The following is a 24,444-nucleotide window of genomic DNA, read 5'->3' on the forward strand; positions in this document are numbered from 1 at the left end:
ATGCATTAGAAAGTAGCATTAAATAATTGAAATAACATGAACTTTGGGTTCAGATCTGAGCTCTCCTACTTAGTAGCTATGTGATTGGCCCTGCCTCCTTGTCCAGTCACACCATGCCATCTCTTTAGGGACACCATCTGTAAGTCTGTGGTTAGGTCATATGGAGCACTTTCTGTTTGCAAGGTGCTCTATATGCACAGTTACTCTGGAACCAGTTCAATAAATCAATATTATTTGGTTGTTACCCTAAGTAATAGTCCTAAAGAAATTGAGTTATGTCCTGACATCCTACAAAGAGAAAAATAATTAATAGTGGGGGAGGAAACCTTTAACAGTGATAAAATAACTCCTTTCACTGAGCTGTTTGAATGCTACTTGGAACATGCAGCAAAATGATAATAAACTCATCTCCAGGCAATTTATTTAGAATAGAGAAGACTTAGAGACATGCATGGAAGAGATTTTCTAGGGTGAACAGATGCATCACCACGTATCAGTCATTTGGAAGTGAATAATAGTCCACTGTCATTGAGTTGAATAGCAGGGTTTCTTGTTCAAGCAATCTTTGCACTGAATTTTTGAAGGTGCTCTACTAGTGAAATAAGAGAAAAAAGTAGCTAGGTTTTTATATAAGTTTCCTTCAATTAGTCTCTTATTAAATAATGGGCTATTTTTTTTTTTTCAAAATTAAAATGAACTCAATTTATATATGAGATCTGACAGAATCTTGCTCTGGGAAATAAACAGACCTGCAGTCATGAGCTTTGAATTTTAACAATATTCTTCGCTGGTCGCCTGTGACCTTGGGTATGTTAAACTCTCAGAGTATCAGTCACCTCATCTTTAAAATGAGAATTATGAAAGAGATTAACTTCTCAAAACAGCTTCTTGCTCACGACATGGAGGGCAGAGGGTACAACATTAAGACTAGTTGCTGGTTGGGTGGTGAAACAGCTAACTGGAATTTGGGGAGACAGCCAGAGTCAGGCACTATTGTAGATATCAGTAGTAAAGATGAATACTGTGGATTTGTATCTGTGCTAGAATAGTGGCCCCTAAAGTTGTCCAAATCCTAATCCTCCGAATCTATAATTATGCTACCTTAGAAGGGACTTTGCAGATGAGCTTAAATTAGGAACTTAAAATAGAGAATTTATTTTGGATTTTCCAAGTGAGACCAATGTAATCATGAGGGTCCTTAAAAGTGGAAATGGGAAGCAGAAGAAGTCAGAGTGGTGTGATATGAGTAGAATTGACCTGCCGTGGCTGGCCTTGCAGATGGGGGAAGGACATCGCAAGCCAAAGGATGAGGGCACGCTGGAAACTTGAAGATGCACGAAAATGTATTTTATCCTATAAAGCCTCCACAAAAGAATTAAGACCATTTGACACATTGATTTTAGTCCAGTAAGACCATGTCATACTTCTGATCTACAAACCTGTAAGTTAATATATTTGGGTTCTTTTCAACCACAAGGTCTGTGGCAATTTGTTATAGCAGAATAGAAAACGAATGCAATACCTAACATGGTAACCAACACACAAGGAAGGTTTGGGTTTGCTGGATGCATAAATGAATGAACAAAGCATGGATGAACTACGCTGATAAGTATCTACATGCAGCTTCCTGAGGAATCTAGTTTAATGAGCCAAGGTCCTTTCACTTTTGTGGTCTTTATGTATTTTCTAAATTCACACTCTGGTTTCTCTGTTTTGGGAAGACTACCTCACCCTTAAGAGTTCACTTCTTTGCCCATCAAAACATAAGCATATTCTTCAAAGCAAAAGTACCATATTGCAAATACTAGCTGACAAAACTATCCTCCTAAAATGGGAGTTGCTGAAGAGTAAGAGTGTGTCATCTTCATTTCTATGTCCCAAATGTGCAGCACAGAGTCTGGGCCAAGTAGGAATGTGATGGAGAGTGGATGGAATGAATGGAATGAAGCAAGGAAACCAGGACTTGACTGGGGGTTCACGCCTTTTCTCAGCTCTGAAACAAATGCTTTGGAAAATGTGAATGTATTTACTAATTCCTATCCCCAAGGGAGAAAACCTGAGAAACAATCCAATCACTGTATCTACTAAAAATCCAGGATCTCCTGAATTTGAACAACTGTCTCCATTTGTTCTGATGAGGATTCCCTGTGGTCTGACTGCCCACAAACTGAAAACACCAAATTTCCCCTCCCACATACAGAATATAATATATACAGAGAAAAAAAAATAGGAGACTCTGATTATTCTTCTGCAGCAATTCTGAAATCCCACTGTGGAGATAACAGGAAGGCCTGTCCCTGGAAGAGGGGAAATGATCTTTGTGGCCCTGGCACTACTTTCTAGAAGTCCTATCTTATCCATCATGCTCCATGATAATGTCTGAACCTAGAATAATGCTCTCTTAAGAAATTATGTGTTTTGTTTTTTAAGATTTTATTTATTCGAAAAGGAAAGGGGGATCATGCAAGAGTGTGTGGCGGGGGAGACAAAGAGGAGAGAGAGAGAGAGAGAGAGAGAGAAGCAGACTTGCTGCTGAGCAGGGAGCCTGATGGAGGGTTCCATCCCAGGACCCTGGGATCATGACCTGAGCTGAAGGCAGATGCTTAACCCACTGAGCCACCCAGGCATCCTGAAATTATATTCTTTTTAAAGCCAGATTTCTGTGCGTGGAAGTCTAGAACACCAAAGCTTATTATAAGTCACACAAAGTTAAATAATATTCATTCTGCCTTATGTTTTTGTTTTTGTTGTTGTTGTTTTGGCAAAGTTTCTCCTTCAGAACATTTGTAGTCCTCTAATATACTTAATGTGTATGTACATAGATAATCATATTTAAATTGTTACATATAGTCTCAAATCTGCTTTCTTTATTTCCTCACCTCCATGCCTTAACTTGTAAATTAATCGTGGCTAGACTGATGCTACCAAGATCCCCACTTAATCATCTCTGCTATAAAGCTGCATTTTCAATCACCTCTTGAGCCTTAATTCACATGCATTTAAATTTGCCAATTTTATGTACAATTTGATGATATTTACAAAGTAATCAATGCCACAATTTTACCATAAAACATTTCTAGCACATCAAAAACGTCCCTCATGCAAATTTGCAATCAAAATTTACTCCATGCCCAGTCGAAGGCAACTGCTGATCTGCTTTCTATCATTAGAGATTATTTTATTTTGCCTAGAATTTCTTATAAAAGGAATCTTTTATAAGATTCATCTTTTATAAGATTCAGTATTCATTATTTTGTACCTGGCTTCTTGTATCAGCCTAATAATTTTGAGATTCAACCTTGATATTGTGTGTATCAGTAGTTCATTATATTTCTGCTGAGCAGTATCTCATTATATGTATGTACCAAGCTTTGCTTCTCCATTATCCTCTTGGTGGACATTTGTGTTGTTTCCAGTTTTTGGCTGTCATGCTGTACGACCAATCAGATTTTAATAAGAATGTACTTTCATTTGATTTTGATAAATATTAGAGTGATAAATATGTTAAGTGTGACTTTTCTTGATTTTACCAGAAATCGCTGTATGCTTTTACATTACCACCAGCAATTTATGAGCTTTAGCTAGTCTCTCCAACATGTGATATCATCAGTCTTGTTAATTTTAGTTATTCTGGAAATTGTGTAGTGATTTTATTGGGATGTGTGTTTCCTGTTAGTGATGATTAAGCTATACATCTATTTATGTGCTTATATATCTTTTATCTTCTATAAAATGTCTCTTCAAATATTTCATACTCCTGATTTGTACTACTGAGTTACAGAGTTCTGTGTAGTTTGAAAAGAAGTCCTTTGTCAAATTTTATATTCCAAATATTTTCTCCCAGTCAGTGATTTGCCCTTAAATTTCCATAGAAGAGACTTTTATTGAGCAGAAATTTTTGATTTAAATAACTCCAGTATATCAGACTTTTATGGTTTATTTGTGTCCTATCAAATATATCATTGCCCTCCCCAAGGTTACAAAGATTTTCTCATATGATTCTTCTTTTTTTTTTTTTAAAGATGTTATTTATTTATTTGACAGACGGAGATCACAGAGAAGCAGGCAGAGAGAGAGGAGGAAGCAGGCTCCCCGCCGAGCAGAGAGCCTGATGCGGGACTCAATCCCAGGGCCCTGCGATCATGACCTGAGCCAAAAGCAGAGGCTTTAACCCACTGAGCCACCCAGGCGCCCCTCATATGATTCTTCTTCAAAATTTAATTGTTTTAGCTTTTATGTTAAGTCAGTGGTCCATTTTGAATCAACTAATTGTATATGGTGACGGGTAAGGGTAGAATCTCTATTTTGCATATGGGTATCAACTGTTAACTTCACTACATTAACAAAATGAATATCTTTTTTCCCTTGAATAACTTTGGAAACATTTTGATATATCAATAGATAATGGACTATCTATCTATCTATGTATCTATGCATGTATCTTTCATTTATGTTTATTCTGTCCAACATCTATCTGTAATATGTCAGTACCACAATGTCTTGTTTCCTATGACATTGTAGTAAGTCTTGAAATGATGTGTAGTAAGTAATCCAACTCTGTTTTTATTTAAAAAGAAAATGTTTCTGTTATTTGGTTAATTTACATATACTTATAAATTTTAAAATATACTCATTAAAATTTTAACAAAAATAAAAACAAAAATGAAAACAACACAAAAAACCCAGATGGGATTTTGACCAGGATTTCCGTGCATCTGTAGGTCAATTTTGTGAGAAGGAGCATCTTAATAATACTTTGTTTTTTGGGGCACCTCAGTGCCTCAGTGGGTTAAGCCTTTGCCTTTGATTCAGGTCATGATCTCAGGGTCCTGGGATGGAGCCCCACATCGGGCTCTCTGCTCAGCAGGGAGCTTGCTTTGTCCTCTCTCTCTGCCTGCCTCTCTGCCTACTTGTGATCTCTCTCTCTCTCTGCCAAATAAATAAATAAAATCTTTAAAAAATATATTTTATTTTTTAGTCCATGAATGTGGTATATATTTCTACTCTTTTTCATCTTCCTTAAGTTACCTGAGCCAAGTTTTGCTTTTGTGTAATTAAATTTGTCTCCCAACATTTCACAGTTTAATGCTATTATAGTAAGTACTATTGTTTTTATTTCATGTTCTAAGTTTTAATTGCTAGTATATAAGCATACAATTGGTTTTTTAAAAATATTTTATTTATTTATTTGACAGAGAGAGAGAGAGATAGCAAGAAAGGGAATACAAGCAGAGGGAGAGGGAGAAGGAGAAACAGGCCTCTTGCCAAGCAGGGAGCCTAATGTGGGGCTCGATCTTAGGACCTGGGATCATGACCTGAGCCAAAGGAAGACTCTTAATGACAGAGCCACCCAGGCCCCCCTTCCAACAATTGATTTTTATATAAAGATTTATTCTGTGACCTTCATGAGCCCATTAATTAGTTCTAGTAGCTTTGGTATTTGATATGTAGACAACCATGCTATACACAAATACATATTTTTTTAATTTTTTCCTTTCTATAAGATGTTTTGTTTTCCTGAAAGTTGCATAGAAGTGGTGAAGGCATATGCATCCTTGCCTTGCTCCTGATTACATGAGGAAAGAAAACATTCAGGCTTTATCATGAAGTATACTGTCAGCTAGTTTTTTTTTTCTTTTTTCTTTTTTTTTTTTTTAAGATGTTATTTATTTATTTGAAAAAGAGAAAGCAGAGAGATACTGAACATGAGTGATGGGAATGGGCAAAGGGAGAGGGAGAACAGATTCCCCACTGAGAAGGGAGCCCACCCTGGGGGCTCCATCCCAGGACTTTGGAATCATGATCTGAGCCAAAGGCAGATGCTAAACCAATAGAGCCATCTCAGCAGCCCTGTTCTTTCTCTTTCTTTCTCTTCCTCTCTCTTTCTTTCTTTCTTCTTTCTTTCTTTCTTTCTTTCTTTCTTTCTTTCTTTCTTTCTTTCCTTCTCTTCTTTCTAATGCCCTTCATTATTTTGGGGAACTTCTCTTTTATTTCTAGATTGGTTATTTTTTTTCTCTATGAGTATGTGTTGAGTTTTGTAAGAAAAAAAATGTTCTGTATCTATTGAGAGGTTTATATAGTTTTTGTCTCTTCATTCCTTCCTCTCTTTCTTTCTTCCTTTCTCTATTTGTCTCTGTTCCTCACCCTTTCTTTGTATCTTTCTCTCTTTCTTTTTTCTTTCTTTCATAGATTTTCTTCTTCAGTTTTCTAGTTGTTTAATGGGGAAAAAAAAAAAACAACAAAAAACGGGGCTATGTTACTTCATCATTGTTAGAAAGGATATTTCCTGTGCATGGTTATGTTTTAGTGTGGTTTTGTTGCTCAAGGTTTTTTCATCATAATATCCTTTGTTTGGAGGTCAGAAGAAGTTGGCTTTTACACCCTTTCAGGCTTTGAATTTCCAGACACTTTCTCTTTCCTATTCCTGCTTGCAAACTGGTCAGTTCCCTCCTGGATGTGTTTCCTTCTTATAATTCCTTAACAAAAAGATACAATAGTAGCCAAAATACAGTAATGCTTTGATTCTTCTCAATCTCTCTCACACAGCTGTCAGTTCAGTAGACATGTGATCTTCCCCCAGGAAATTGAAAGCAAGAGTTTTACCAAATGTTTGCCATTACGTAATATGGATCATCATCTCTTCAGCCTCTGATAACAGTTTTGTTATTTCTTGTTTCCTGTATGCTAAGCCTTTGCCACGTGTTTTTTGTTACAAAGCATGTCTCTTGAGTTTATTCTAGGCATTGACATCCAGCTGGCAGTGAGACAGAAATGAGGGAGTAGAGAAACACACGAGATGTGACACATCAATTCTACTCACATACTACTGAGGAAAATTAGTACCATGTCATATATATATGCAAGAAGGGTAGGAAATTTATTTAGCTGTGTAGTCAGAAAGCAGACAATAAATTTAATGAACTGTTAGTTCATCTCTGGTACAATGTTATAACATCTTTTCCTGAGGGAGTTACCCTCTAAAAGTACATTGACATAAGTCCTATAAGGATTCATGAACAAGCCCTCCAGTTGTAGAGGAGAATAACTCGTTAAATATCAACAGATAGGCTAGGTGTTAGAGAAGAAACTGACTCACCAAAATAATTTTAGAACTTTAGTAAGTTTTATCAGAAAAAAAATTGTTATTATATTTGGGAATAGACTGAGGCTGTTTGACTGACAAAAAGAATAGAATTTTATATCAGTCTGAATCCACTGAAAACGGTAAATTTTTCAGAGCTTTTAGATTCAGTGGGTTAGCTCAAGCAGCTGGGGATAGTAACAATTGTTTGTTCATAATTGTTCACTCAGTGGTGTCTCATACTAAATCTAGTTGAGATGTGAGCATTTTAAAAATATTATTGGTGAAGTGCTTCACATAATCAGGGGAAAATGAAATGCTGAAGTGAATATGTCATTAGTGACTAGCCCATTGACCCACTATGTCCTTCATGAAAGTCCAGCAGATCCAAGCTTTGAGAAATACATCAATGAAGGGAGAAGGAGCTCCTTTGAATAGTAATTAGTGGCTGTATTTGTCAACTAGCATGCTGTTGCCAAATGCTATGTTTGAAATGAGCTCATTGTTTTCAGGAGGATTGGACAAATCCTGGAGTGGCTGCATCAAAATGGAGGCTCATAGAAAGAAGTTACTATGAGGAGCAAAGGAGCTGTATGGAAATCAGTATGGTCCAATACATCAGAATATTTAGCAGCTTAACTGATCTTTGGTTTCCTAGAGCTCAGATATACAGGCAGTCTAACATATAATTTTTATTCATTCATTTGTTTGATCATTCATTAACAAACAAGTATCAAATGTCTAATATATCTGGTTGTGCTTTGTGCCTAGCATACAGTGGTGAAGAATACAGAGTAAAAAGAAATCTCTGATTGAATGGAACTTACATGTTATTAGGACAAAAAAAGAAAAAAGAAAAAAATAATAAGTAAACACCAAATGTAGACAACAAAAAGTTATTGTATTTTAGAAATCTAGGAGTGATTTAAAATAGTAGAGAAATGTAGGGATATTGGCATTGCTGTGTATCAAGAAGGGGGGTTCAATTTTAACAAGGGTGATCAGGGAGCTATTCATATGGTAATCTGCAGATAGAGAATTACATGCTGGAAGTGAGCCAATGCAAAGACCCCTAAGGTGTGGCATTCCCTGATGTGTATTAAGAAGAGTAAGATAAAAAGATAAAGAAGATGTGGTGTGTGTGTGTGTGTGTGTGTGTGAGAGAGAGAGAGAGAGAGAGAGAGAATAATGGAATATTATGCAGCCATCAAAAATGAAATCTTGCCATTTGCAGCAATGTGGATGGAACTAGTTTGCCTAATGCTAGGCAAAATAAGTCAATCAGGGAAGGAAAATTATATGATCTCACTGAGATGTGGAATTTGAGAAACAAGGCAAAGAATCATAAGGGAAGAGACAAAAGAAATGAAACAAGATGAAACCAGAGAGGGAGAAAAACCATAAGAGACTCTTAATCTCATGAAACAAATTGAGGGTTGCTGGAGTGGAAGGGGTGTGGGAATGGGGGTGCTGGATGATGGGCATTGTGGAGGGTATGTGTTATGGTGAGCAGTGTGCATTGTGAAAGACTGATGAATCACGGACCTGTACTCCAGAAAAAAATAATATATTAAATGTTAATAATTAAAAAAAAAAAAAAAAGGAAAGAGTAAGAAAGCCAATCCAGCTGCACCAATGCACTTACAGGAAGAATAGGAGGAAACAAGGTCAAATAAGTGTTAAGGTTCTAAATGAGATTGGAGAGTTTTAGAATGATTTGATCTGACTAGAGGTGTAATCTGATCTCTGTTGCCATTAGATATGTCTCCATGCTGTGTTATGCACAGATATTGTTTGGGTGTTGGGGGCAAGGGGATAAAAGCAGAGCTAGGAAAATCATTTAGGTCATTACAATTATCCAAGTAAGATGTAATTGTGGTTTGGTCTATGGTGATGGCCGTGGATGTGGTGAAATAAGGTTCTGGGTATTTTGAAGATTAAAATAAAAAGGATTTCCTGATAGATAAGACATAAAGAGAGTAATCAAAGATGATATCAATGTTTGTGACCTAAGGAAATTGTAGGAAGGAGCTCCTATTATCTAAAATGTGTAATGCTACACTTGAAGCAAGTTGGACCAGTTAAACTTGAGAAGTTATTAAACCATCCCAATTATGGTGTTCAGTTGTTGGATATATGAATCTGAAATTCAGGAGATAATCCAGAAGGAGGTATTTCATATAGGTTGTATTCAAGGTCATGAAGCTATACAAAATTATTTTATTTTTATTTAATTTTATGTTAATGGACATATATCAGTTTCAGATGTGCAATATAGTGATTTTACAATTATATACATTATGAAATGTTCACCATAAGTATAGTGACTACCTGTCACTGTATAAAGTTATTGTAATCTTATTAACTATACTGATTATATTCCCTATGCTATACTTTTAATCCTAGTGGCTTATTTGTTTTATGATTGTTAAAGATTGTACCTCTGAATCCCCTTCATTTATTTTTATTTCAACACCCCAAATCCTCCCCTGTAAAAACAACCAGTTTCTTCTCTGTACTTGAGTTTATTTGTTTTTTTGTTTCTTTATTCATTTGTCTTGTTTTTGTTTTTATACTTATACATTTAAGTGAAATTGTATGACATTTGTCTTTATCTGTCTGACTTATGCATTAAACTTGTACAACATACTACATATGCATTTCAATGCACTTAACATTGTACCTTCTAGGTCCATCCATGTTGTCATGAATGGCAAAATCTCTCATTATTTTTTGTGGCTGATTAATAGTCCATCTTCTTTATATATATCACATCTTTTTTATCCATTCACCTATCCATGGACATTATGGTGTTTTTTTAATTTTGGTTATTGTAAATAATGCTTCAATAAACATAGGGGTGCCTATAATGTTTTTGAATTAGTGTTTTAATTTTCCTTGAGTAAAAACCAGGAGTGGGATTGCTGAATTGTATGGTATTTCTACTTTTAAATTTTTGAGAAAAGTCTATACTGTTTTTCATAGTGCCTACATCAATTTACATTTCCAAAACAGTGAACAAGGAGTTCCTTTTTCTCCACATTCTCACCAACACTTGTTAGTTCTTGTCTTTTTGGTAATAACCATTCTGATAGGTGTGAGATGATATCTCATTGTGGTTTTGATTTCCATTCCCTTGATGATGAGTGATGTTGAATACTTTTTCATGCCTCTGGTGGCCATCTATACATGTTCTTTAGAGATATGTCTACTCAGATCCTCTGCCCATTTTTAATTTGATTTTTTTTTTTTTTTTTAGTTTTTGGATGATAGTGTATAAGTTCTTTATATTTTTTTGATATTAACTTCTTATTCAATATATCATTTACAAATATCTTCTTCCATTCAGTAGGTTGTCTTTTCATTTTGTTAATGGTTTCCTTCATTGTGCAAAATATTTTTAGTTTAATATAGTCCCAATTGTTTATTTTCGCTTTTGTTTCCCCTAAGAGACATCCAGAAAAATATTGTGATAGCTAATGTCCAAGAGTTTAATGCCTATGTTTTCTTTTAGGAGTTTTATGGGTTCAGGTCTCACATTTAGGTCTTTAATCCATTTTGAGTTTATTTTTTGTGCATGGTGTTGTTGGAAATGGTCCAGTTTCATTCTTTTGCATGTAGCTGTCCAGTTTTCCCAACACAATTTGTTGAAGATACTGTCTTTCCCCCCAATGTATTCCTTCCTCATTTGTCATAGATTAATCAACAACCTAAGTGTAGGTTTATTTCTGGGCTCACTATTCTGTTCTATTTATCTATTGTCTATTTCTGCACTGGTACATACTGTTTTGATTATAATAGCTTTGTAGTATATATCTTGAAATCTAGAATTGCTGTATGAAGTTATAAAGGAAGTAAGTGTGGCTATGAAGGAGAAAAGACCCTAAAACTATGCCACTTCAAATTAACCTTTATCCCCCCCAACAGTTTCTGAATATATAAGTGGGAGAGATATAAGCAATTTGCAAAATCCCTATATTGGATTTGTCCATTGGACTAATTAGTATAATAAGAAAGAATAAATAAGAGAGTCTCCAAAATGGTCCCTGTTCCAGACTCAGTTAATGAAAAGAAAAATCAAATATCAGCAATGGGAAATGTCATATATTTTATGTCTATGATCAAAACTTAAAAGATGCAGAAGTTGTGACTTACAGCAAAATACTATTTAATATTCCAATTTAACCAATGCAAAAGACTTTGTAAAATGGAAGTGATTATCATAAGCTTAACCAGATAGTAATTCTGTAATGATCTTATATGTTTAGTATAAAATGAGTATAAAATCTCTAGAATCTAGTACTCATACTTCAATAGAAAAATTATTTTTTTCTTCTATCTCTAGTTCAATAAATAGAAAGATGACAAGCAGTTTCTTATCTTCTGTAAGGTACCTCCTCCTTGCCTTACCTCTGAGACAAATTCTCCCAATTTGTACCACACTTTAGCTCACAGGGATCTTGATCATCACACAAAACCCCAAATGATCTCATACTTACAGGATGTGTAGAGAAAGGGAAAAAGTGAGCAACATAGATGATTTTGTAAGATGCATGAATTATTAAAGACTGGAGGAGTAAATCCCATGTACCCAAGAATACTGTTTTATACAGATAAATTTTGTTGAGAGCTAGCTAGATCAGCCAATAGAGAGGCTTGGTATGACTTAGTTATAGATAAATATAGATATTAATGCAGATAAAGGCATATTCAGATGATATGTTTGTTGCTATAGATAAAAATACAAATAGGACATAATTATTGATTTTAAGGACTCAGAACGCAGAGAAGCAATATATTCAAAATAATGTTATGGATATATTAAAAACAACATTATGGATATATTTTTCTTATTAAAAAACAAATTCAGGCGCACCTGGGTGGCTCAGTGGGTTAAAGCCTCTGCCTTCAGCTCAGGTCATGGTCTCAGGGTCCTGGGATCGAGCCCCGCATCGGGCTCTCTGCTCGGCAGGGAGCCTGCTTCCTCCTCTCTCTCTGCCTCTCTGACTACTTGTGATCTCTCTCTCTCTCTCTCTCTGTCAAATAAATAAATAGATGTCTTAAAAAAAAATTCAACCTGAAATTCAACAGTATTGATTGGCATAATCAACAAAGGACAACATCTCGACGCCAATATACAATATTTGAAGCTTAAAAGACAGACATTAGGTTATGAGCTGCCAGAGAGAAAGGAATAGTACATTATGAAGATAAATAATTTTGAACTTCAATACCAAGCCCATGTGAATGAAGAATGTGGGGGAAACTAAATAATTAAATTTAAATCAATTAACTTGGCCAAAATGATTTTTTACTTTAAAAGAAGAAAGTGAGTTTATTTCAAGTCTAGAGACAAATGTAATTTGTCAGCAGATAACCTCTATTGCTAAGTTCAAAGCAAGAAATAGTTAAGAACTTAAAGAACAGTATAAATTATGAACTTAACAGTATAATTTATGGGAAGATAATTGGCTTTATAGGTTAGCATACATTTTGTTTTGTTAAGCAAAATATATTAATAAAAGTAAGGCTATGTAGTGTGACAATGTATAAAATCTTTCTTTAAAACAATTTTAGCCAAGATATAATAGCAAAAACATATAAGGATTATGAAACAGTGTTAAGTTAGTTACTCAGTCATCCTTAATATGAATTAAAAGATTTATCTAGAATAAACTAAGTTAATAATTAAAATGATATAATTATCAAAAATTCTTTTGAAATATTTGTTAAAACATTAAAGAATGCCTAGAAGATACTCTATAATATGTTTTAAGAACAATACAGCAAAATAAAATTTTGTTAGGTACAATTTTTAAACAATTATTTTCATGTTTTGCATACCCCATAACCTCCTGGACCTCGGTAATTATTTTAGTGCAGGGAAATAAAAAATTCAATCAATTAAATATCAAATTAATTTATAAAAAAGGAATAAGAATGACTAAAGGCAAATTTCCAGAATTATTTAGATTTTATATATATGTATACAAAAGACATAAACACACACATATATGTGTATATATTTGTATACATATTTATATATACAGTTGTGTATATGCACACCTATGTTAATATATCAATAGAAAAGAAACGAAATAATAGACCTTTGTGTGGATAACAGAAATGCTGCTTTTTTAAAAAGACTTTATTTATTTATTTGACAGAAAGAGAGGCAGAGAGAGAGAGAGCATAAGCATGGGGAGCAGCAGAGGGAGGAGAAGATGAAGATGACTTCTCTCTGAGCAGGGAGTCCAGTGGATATGGAGGCTTGATCCTAGGACCCTGGGATCATAACCTGAGCTGAAGGCAGATGCTTAACCAACTGTGCCACCAGGTGCCCCACAAATGCTACTTTTCTAAGTGAAATCAGATAATACATATATAATTGAAAGTTTACTTAAAAGAAGGAAGCATTACTCTAAGAATCGTAGAATATAAAGAAAGAAAACCCACTGACAATAGTGAATGTATATATCTCAAACAGTATATAGCATTGAGATATCTTAAGGATAATGGTAAGCAAAGCAAACAGAATTACATTTAGATATAATTGTAATTTTGAATTTCAATTTCTAATTAACTTATTTACCTGGGTTATTAGACCAATACATCAAGAAAATGTAATAGAGTGGGCCTGGACTATAACAATGTATTGATTAGTTAACTCATAATAACATTATGTTTAGGAAGAGAAATATAGTTAGATATAATAAAACATGTTGGGTTCATACCCTATTGAACAACTGAGACCAAAAGGATTTGATTAATGGATTGATATCAAAATTAAGGGAAGTTTTAAGGGACATTCCCAGAACAGTTTCTCTGCCCTGTTCTATGCAACAGTACAAATAATAAGTTGGAAGATGGCACGCTTATCAACTTTGAGGAATGGTATCAGCTGGATGACAGAATCAGACTTCAAAAACCATTTGTTCATTTATTCAACAATTTTCAACAATTATTATTGGATAAATTCACTTATACAAGATGAGGGAAAATCTATTAAGATGAATTTTAATAAAATTCCTAATATATTACTATATTTAGCACTAAAAGTTCAAATGCATAACTATGACTTGTAAAAACCACTTAGAAGCCTGTCTGAAAGAAATGTTAGGTGTTGGCAATAGACTCAAAGTCAACCAATGGTGTCTCTAGGTACCAGGAAAACGAATGTGAGAGTAACTACATTTAAAAGCCAGCTTAGATTGATGCAGAGAAAGAAATAATCAGCTTTATGGGCCAGTTAAAAAATTCCAAAGAAACAAAAAAAGAGAATACTGAGAAGTTACTAAAATAACTTTTTAAAGACGGATGCGAATGGATTCCCTACAGAATGGTCACAAATATAAAAAGAATAATCTTTGTATCCCATAAGCTATTCCAAACATATGTGTTCATAAAATTAGTAGAAAACAGACAGGAAAAGTGAAAGGTCAATATCATTTATGAATTTAGATAAAGACCAAATAACTCCATATATTAAAGTATTACTCAAAGATTTGGTATTATTAGTGAAGAAAGACGTGTTTAGTATGCATAAATTGTTTGCACTACAATCAACCAAAAGAAATGTTCTAATATTTCTTTCTATAATTCTACTCTGATTTCCATCAACCCAACTGGAAGAAATTCATCTCAGCAATGTTTTAGGGATTTCTCATTTCGTAGAGTTGGCGAAGCCACGTCAGGGATGTAGGTTGTGAAGAACACTTAGAGAAATGTCTTTTGATCATATTTCACAGGTCCATTGCCCAATCATCCATATTCCCTTTATGGTCTGTGGTTTCACTGCTTCCTTGCAAAATTTGCACAAGGATTTTTCACTAGTTCCCAAGGTTAAATTTTAATTATCTGAAATAACTTCTTATCAAATTGACATCACTCTTAAATGTCATGTGTTAGAGCAGAGAGTAGGTCTGTAACATTCAACAACTTTTCTGTAAACCCAGTTCTTTTCCTCTTACCTGGAAAAACTTAGTCAATACTTCAATATATCCAATATTGACCCAAATATATCACTTCCTATTTTTAAAATTCTTTATTTTGGGGCAATTAGGCACCATCATGTTTTAAGCATTTAAAAAAAATAGAAAAATGTTTTGTGACATTTATTTGCCAGTGCATAGAGTTCTTTCTTCTGAGTTTGCAACTCTGTAGCTTTTATTATCAGACAGTACTACTTCCAGGATCTTACAAAAGAGACCTGAAGAATTGACTTGGCAACTATCTTAGGCAAGTGGTGGGTAAACCATCAGTACAAAAGTGAACTTAAAAAATAAATAAGTAATTTATGCTGAGTGAAATAAGTCAAGCAGAGACAGTCAATTATCATATGGTTTCACTTATTTGTGGAGCATAACAAATAGCATGGAGGACATGGGGAGTTAGGAAAAGGGAGTTGGGGGAAATTGGAAGGGGAGGTGAACAATGAGAGACTATGGACTCTGAAAAACAATCTGAAGGGTTTGAAGAGGTGGGGGTGTGGGAGGCTGGGGGAACCAGGTGGTGGGTATTAGAGAGGGCACGGATTGCAGGGAGCACGGGGTGTGGTACAAAAACAATGAATACTGTTATGCTGAAAATTTAAAAAAATAAATAAATAAATAAATAAATACGTAAACTAAGAGCTCAATATATAAATTCAACCATGTGATGATAAGCACTGGGGAATTATTAACTCAAGATATCATGTAAGACATATGCATTTCACAGGTATTACACTATAAATTCAGTCATCATCTGATACCATTCTGCATCTGTTATACAGTGAAATACTGTAAAGGCCCATGTTATTTCTAAAGATGTATGAAAAATATATATGCATTAAGGAGATCAGAAATCATTCTATATACATGTAAGCACCACTTATTCTTTTTCAAACAAGATGTTGATAAATTAGAACACAACCTTGTCATTCTTTTGGTATTGAATTGAGAATTCATGAAAAATATGTAACAGGAAAGAAAAAAAAAAAGTACCAGAATAGGAGACAAGGAAAAAAATTACACTCTTTGCAGATGATGACTTCGCATGAGAATATTCACGAAAATCAACAAAAATTATGAGAGGAAAAGACTTTCAATTAGTCACACTGTAGTTTTTGCTTATATAGAAGAATAATGGAAATAACAAAAAAGATATCTGTATTCATTTTCTGCAGCTCCTCTAACAAACTTGATGACTAAGAGCAGCAGAAAGATTTTTGTTTATATTTCTGGAAGCCAGATATCCAAAATCAGTATCGCTAGGTATCAAGGTTAACACCGTGAGTCCGTATTCCCTCCAAAGGTTCTGAAAAGAATATTTTCCTTGCCTTCTGCATGTCCTGGTGTCTGCTGGCATCCCTTGGCTTGTGAGCGAATCTCTCCAAAGTACCTTTCTGGTCATATTAACTTCTCCTCTGTTGTCTGTGTAGTAAAATCTGATCATTTAAGTCCTCATAGAATATTTTATAGAACTTGACAAGTTTTTAATAAAATGTTTTAAGAAAAACATTAATTTAGTCAGTGATTTGATATAATTTAAAAAGTAATGATGACAAATTTACCATACCAGCTTTTTATACAGTTGCAGAGTTATTTATTTATTTATTATTATATTTTGTTTTTTCTTTCAAATTTTTATTTAAATTCTAGTTAGTTAACATATAGTATAATATTGGTTTTAGGAACTCCAGCTTTTAAAATGCATCAACATTTATAATCACCAAAATCTTTTGACATAATACTAAAAATACTGAAAAATGATCAGTGGAAAGAAAACTAAAAATTGACTGCAGAAGTTCCAATCATGATCAAAAAGGGATACAGAAGATCAAGTAAATATGTTCTTTGGGCTTGAAGTCTGAGTTTAAAGATTAATTAATTTATTCCATTCTCCATTCTATATGTTGACATAAACTGCAGGAGATATACCTAAATAGAATCAATTTGTGAAATTAAAGAAAAAAATATAAAATTAAATCAAATCTAAAGAAGGCTGACAATGATGAAAGGGATGATAATGTAAAGGCTATGATGGATGCGTTTAAGTATATCATTCATAAAATTCCACAGCAAAATTGTGTCAGGGAGACTTTTAGATGCAACTAGTAGAAAATCTTACCTAGTGACTTAAGTAATAATGGCATTTCAGGATCTTAAATAAAAAGAGGTCTGGAGGTTGGCAGTTCAGAGCTGGTACCATTCAATAGTTTTGCCAAGAATGTTCTACTCACTTGTCAGCAGCTTGTTGATTTTTGGCTAGAGGCATATTGAAATATGGTTACCAGATGGCTGCAATACCTCCAGACATCATGACTGCATTCAGAGCAAATAATCATGGAAGAGGTTGATTAAAAAATGGGTATTTCCTCAAGAGGTTTTCATTCTTTCCGTTATTTTTTTAAACAAAAAGGAAAAATAATTCCAAGGTTTTGGTTTGTTTGTTTAATTTGTCATTTTTTAGGAAACTTCGTTTTAGTTTTAACAGCAAGAAATGGGTAATATAGCCACTTCTGGTGGCAAAATGGATATCTGGCGAGGAAAAATGAAATCTGTAGACAGAAAATCATTATAAACCCCTGGGGTTGCGCACATAACTCTTTTAAACAAAACTGGCATATTTTAGCCAGGAAGAATAGGTACAATGACTATTGGTTAAGAGCTAGAAAGAGTGTGACATAAACCCATTTATATTAAGCAGTACCTGGTGGGTAGAGTATATGATGATAAAATAATAAGTCGATATGTGGATATAAGCAAACTTTATGATGCTGAAATATGTCTACTAAATAAACAGAATTAAGTTAAAATTATGGTATTCATTATTGATTCATTTAGCTATTAATTACTAACAAGTACTATGCTAAGTCTTAGTTATATCCTAGTGACTATCACTTAGTTGTATATCTAGTCAATGAATCTAGAATGAAACATTCTAGTGAATGATCTCTGCCCCAGTAAAACTGAGACTTGATGGCTGACCTAGTAAAAACTGATTAAACTTTGGGAAGTCTAGTGTACATATATGCCACTGCTGGTATTTAAAATAGTTTCTGTTTCCTTAGAGATAAATCTTGAAACTCTTAATAACATCTATAAAACTATATGGCCAATTCTGTGGCTATATTTCAATTTTTCAAAAAAAGTCATTTTTTAAAAATGTATATGGTAATTTAATGAACCACTGGACACACCCAAATATCTAACCACAAGTCAAAATGTATTAAACCCTGCCTAATTTATTTAATCTTAAAATAAACAAATTATTAAGCCCTGCTTTATTCATGCATTAAAATATGATATGACTATTACAAAGGTTTGGACCTAATACAGAAATGTGTATCTGAAATAACAATGTGTGAAAAAGCAGGTTAAACAAATGAAATTAATAATTGTCTTTCTTAGCTCTCATAGATCTGAGCACTCTTCCTTCTTTTATATTACTTAGAATGTGTCTCCTTTTCCTTAATGGACCATTATCAATACAGTAACTTCTCGAAAGTCTTCCTTGCTTACGTCGTCCCTTACTCAATTAGTTGATTTTTCCTCTTAACACTAATAACCTTGCAGCACCTGGGTGGCTCAGTGGGTTAACGCCTCTGGCTTTGGCTCAGGTCATGAACCCAGGGTCCTGGGATAGAGCCCCGCATCTGACTCTCTGCTTAGCAGGGAGCGTGCTTCCTCCACTCTCTGCCTGCCTGTTTGCCTACTTGTGATCTCTTTGTCAAATATATAAATAAAATATTAAAAAACTAATAATCCTTATGTTAATTTCTATTGTTTATGTTATTGTGATGTATCAAAATGAATTATGAATGCTTCTATTTCTGTTTTTTGAGCATATCTTAAAAGGAAGAAGCAATATATTACTCATTTCCAAATTCCTGGGACCTGAGAATGGACATTTCATTCTTGTGCCCTCAGGATCTATGAATATGTCTGTCACAATGAAAGCACTCAATGTTTGTTGAGTGAATCCAGTAAGTGTTCAATAAATACTGGCCGAATGAGTGAATGGATTGTCATAAAATTTTAATCAGAATCAGAATCAGCATTGAATTTCAAAGTGTTTAATAAAAATTAACATTCATTGTATGTTTTTTCCCCCCTCTGGAGAAAATTTAACATTTACTATTTTACATATCAGATGTATGTAAGAGAAAAAGTTCTCATCTTTTATTCTTTCCTTTTCAACAGATTACTGAAAGATAGCATTTATTGATTTTTTGTCCTTAAACATGTTACAAAAGAGTGTATTTTCTCTAAATATACTGGAGACAAAGTCTTCAGAGCCTTCACTTGAATTAATACAGCCTTAAACAAAGGAAAAATTACTAAAAGTGTGGTTCAAATAAGAATAGGTACATACAAGTTCTGTTAGAGTCTTAGAAATCAACCCAAAGTATCCTGGATCTCTATTCCAAAGTGTTAATTACATGGGCAGGACATTTCTATATTTTTATTCTTTATATGGAGGTTTTGATGCATTATCCAATAAAGATGGGTATCTATACTGCTTTAAATGAAGGATGCTTAAAAGCTGCTGACAAAGATAGACAAATCTAGACAGTCTTTGATGTCAAATACACAATACTATTTTCATTACATGTGTTTCTATAATTCTCCATAAAAATAAGTTTTGGCTCCTTTTGAGGATGACAGAAGTGTGTGTCTGTGTGTGTGTGTGTGTGTGTGACAGGAAAGGAGGTGGTGGTAGTGGGGAGAGACATGAAAGGTTGCAGTGCAAAAGACAAGAATTCTATCTCCTTTCTCTTAGTCAAATGGTTTAGATTTAACTGCTCATGTTTGTGTTGGACCTGAAAAGAAGAGTGAAGTATTTTAATCTTCTTTTTTAAAACATACAGTCTTATGGAAACTTAAGACAACAACTGTTCAACTGTCAAGTCACCAGCTAAATTCAAATCTGAGAAAAGAAGAAAATCTGTTTAAATGAAAGCTTGTTTGAATGAAGGCCATGGGTTTCAGTGTTTTATGAGGGGAAAAAAATTAAAGATTATTACTAAAGTAAAGGACCTTCTTCTAAGATGACTTTTCTTTGTTAAAAATGTTGGAAAGTCATTACTGAACATGACTTCAGAAACTAAAGTGTGTTGTCTGTAGAATTACCAGAAGGTGGAGGGAACTGGACACTACTGGCTCATGAACTCAAGGTCAGAAGTTTGACTTAACACAATACCTAGTATATAGAATGTGGTCTAGAAAAATACATGTTGGCCGTGTGAACAAAGAAAACAAAGAGGGTTGTGTGGGTGACTTAGTTTGTTAAGCATCTTCCTTTGTGGCTTGGGTATTATCCCATGGTCCTGGGATTGAGCCCCATGGCAGGCTTCCTGCTCAGTCGGGAGTTATCTTCTCCCTCTCCTTCTGCCCCTCCCCCACAACACATGCTTTCTGTCTCTCACTCTCTCTCTCTGTAAATAAATAAAATCTTTTTTTTTTTTTTAAAGAACAGTCAATGAAATTAAGTGGTATTCACCCCCCCCCATTTTCCAAAGGACTTATATAATTGAATTTTTCTTTTAGAAGGATTAATGATATTTGGCAAGAATATATAGTTGTGTGAAAGATAGGCAATTGTTTGGGTACCTTTAAACAGTCTAGAAAATTAAGATATAAGCTCTTGGTGGAGACTAGGAATAACCTGTCTCATTCTGACACTGAATGATGGGTTAATTATTTTTCTTCATGTATGATATAAATCTGTGTTCATATATGTGTTGCATTTGAAAAGGTATAATAAAGTAATGTGATTTTTCCCCCCCGAAGTAGGCTATCTGGCTACAAGGCTCTGCATCCCATAAACATAATGACCTTGATGAAAACATACTGATTTAAAGACCGGACATTAGATTTGCAGATGCAGAAAATCAATTGTGTTAATATATTAAAAACTTATTATGTTCTTACAATGACTCACACTAAAAAGACTTAGGGAAGACTAATACATAAATAAAATGACAATGTATGAGTTTATTATGGTGGTAGTTTCTCTAACCACCTTCACCCTTGCTGTATATCACATAGACAGACTTGGAAACTATTGAGACTATAATAATTCCTTCTGAGTCAGACTATCAGATTATATGCTAAGATATCATGCTGCTAAAGGGGTTCTCCATCCATCATTGTTCTGCTTTCTGTTTAAATTGGTCAATGTTTCATATGTAAGACTTCATATCTTGTATTGTACTATTATCCCCAGTGTTGGCACTTCCCTTTCCTGGACCTAGTTCACCCTCACCTCCAAAACTTTCCCACCATAATTTCAAGAACTATCAATCTGGAATCATTTAAAAAGCCCGATTGTCAACTTCTTCAGTTCTTGGCCGTAATTAAAACTCGGCTCTCAGTACCACTTTTGCTTGCCTTGTTGAACCCTAGCTGCTTATTTTCCTACCCCCTGTACACCTAGATAGTGAAGCAATGTCTATGCCCCATACTCTTCAGAAATAGTTCTAGCAATGAGTTCTCCACTCTCTTATAAAACTAAAACACACACACACGTACACACACACACACACACTCCAACTCATTTCAAATCTATGATATTTCACTATACATTCCTCACTACCTTCTTACTAACATTAAGAACAAAGAAATCCAATATATTGCCTATAATTTGTCAAAAATTTTTGTGACTTCATCACTAACATTATCTCCACCCAAATCCTATCATTGTCATGCTTGAAGACACCAGGTAAACAAGCACTCTCTACCCTTAATGTCCTCATCTCTAGAGACATTGTCCTCAGCTATCCCTCACATCACTACTTCTACATTCTCAATTTTGTTACAAATGTAGATTATTTCTACTATGCAATCACTAATTCAGATATCACACTCTGATTATAGCTTGCTTTCCTGGTCATTTCTGGACATCAGTGAAAATCCCAGTTCATTGCTTTTCTGAATTCATATTGTCCTTTATGCATCTTATTTTTGTTACCAGCATTCCTATCTAGTCATTAACACTTGTTGTAAATATTACTCCAAGCTTCTTTTTGATAATTTATTTACTACATTAAAAATACTAGTTTTTACCCACAGTTTTCAAAACTGGGATACAGTAATGCTGCCCTGCTCCCAACAGAAAAACCATCTTATTTCTTACTTCACAGAGGAAAATATGGTGAAAGCTCCTTCAATTTCCTACTTCCACACATACAGAACTACTTACATCTGCCTCTTTTTTGTCCTCTGTTCCTCTGCTTAAGTACATGTACCTTGAGGTCATTTCTTCACACACCCTCAGAAATACTTTCACCATGAGATCCTTATAATGTTTATTAGTCATATATGGATATAAATTCATGTGATCCAGTGAGTCTGCAAATATACATAATGTACACATATATACACACATATAGATAATGGTTCACTTGAAACTTTTGCTTTCTAACTTCATGGACTTTTTAACTTTGCTCTTAATATGAAATAGAAATAAATTTTTGAAATAAATTTCTGGTTAGCTTGCTGAAAATAAAATAAATTAAAATGCCTGAACAGATTTCTTTGTAAAATTTGAGAGCTTAACCTTTTTCTCTATTTTCTGTACTCTATAGGTGGATAGGTGGTTTACAACTGCTTTAAAGACAGATTTTTCCTTGTCTATGCCATTTTGATATAAACTGATATCTGTGTGGCATATGACTAGAAAACTCTTGCTAAAACAATTATTCTTACTCTAGTGAATATATGCAAAACCATCTTTTATATTCGTGATTGTATCTCATCTAGCACAGTAGGAAATAATACCCAAACTTTTATGTCTTTCCTACTGCCTCTGCTTTTGCTGTATGTAATTTCTTAAGACACTGAAAATTTTTAACTAAACAATTAACTATTAGTCTCATACATGCCTATACACATGAGTGTATATATGCATATGTAAACGTGCATGTGTGTGTCTGCATATTGTGTGTTGATATCTACACACACTTAAAGCACAATAACAACACATCTGGTATTTGTGTGGCTCTCAACTCTCCTATTATGTAGGAGCACCTCTTCTTTTTTTTTTTTTTTTGTTTAAGATTTTATTTGACAGAGATCACAAGTAGGCAGAGAGACAGCAGAGAGAGAGGAAGAAGTAGGCTCTCTGCCAAGCAGAGAGCCCCATGCAGGACTCGATCCCAGGACCCTGGGATCATGACCTGAGCTGCAGGCAGAGGCTTTAACCCACTGAGCCACCCAGGTGCCCCAGAGAGTACTTCTTCTTAAATAGGCCTTTTGCTCATGAATGTCACCAGGGCTTGTCCCCATGGGTACATAGGAACTCATTCTCTCTCCATTAGTGTAGTAGCCACCACTTTCCCCCCATTATTTGTTTGGGGGGAGATGCTACAGTGCAGACACAGGGGAGTGATGTAACAGCAAGTCAGCCCTAACAGATTTGCAGGCTCTAATTTCTCTGTAGCGCTTACCACACTCACTTCCTGATACCCGAGAACAGATGCTGATCACTTTGCAGTGGTATCAAAACCCATGGTGCCACTGGTTTTGGTGACGTTTTCCACCCCTGAACAAGCCACAGTGCTTATCAGTGCATGCTAAAATACATCTTGGGCTGTCCCGGGAGAAACAATTCTCATCCCCTGACTCATTAACCCTTAAACCCTTAGGACAGCATGTGGCCTCTCTGCATAGACTGGGATTTGAAATGCCTATTATGGACGAAGGAGGGTGTCGATTTTGTAATAGAAAGATAAAAAAGTAAATTCTAGTATGATAGATTTTATTGCACAATGTTGGAGAGATGTATGTGAACCCCTAACATGTGGCCATGGCCCTAGTGGAAAAAGGTAGAAAGTGTTAGGAAAGTATGAAAGGAGCAATATTTTATTTTGCCTAAATGTGAAAGTTAATCACAGAACATAAAGCCTTTAACAGCGTCTTTGGTGATTAGAATATATTCAATGAAGAGAGGGAAGGAGGAGAGACATTCCAAGCCCCACACTGGTAGAGCAACAGAAATAACTCATTCATATTTACTCAGGTTCTGAGGATTACAGAATTTTCCCATCTGACTAGAGTAGAGGTTAAAATCTCAAATGTCTTTATGGCTAAGGGAGGTTCTAAAGGCAAGCCAGGTATATGGTAGAAGATGGCAAGGGACTATTTATAAAGAATATATATATATATATATATATATATATATATATAAAGAATACATATATAAAGTACTTGTGCAATCTAATCTGTGAAGAAGCTTCTGATGTTCAATTTCAGTTAATTGTTACAATGTTGGAATAATGAGTTGACAAGAACAGACTTTTTTTTTTCAATTTTACTAGAGAAACTGAAAAAAAATATGGAATTTTAATGTATAGTATTCCAGTTTTAAAATGTTGGCAA

Source organism: Lontra canadensis, unplaced genomic scaffold (genome assembly GCF_010015895.1).
Source record: "Lontra canadensis isolate GAN:19392208 unplaced genomic scaffold, GSC_riverotter_1.0 scaffold64, whole genome shotgun sequence".
Lineage (NCBI taxonomy): Eukaryota > Metazoa > Chordata > Mammalia > Carnivora > Mustelidae > Lontra > Lontra canadensis.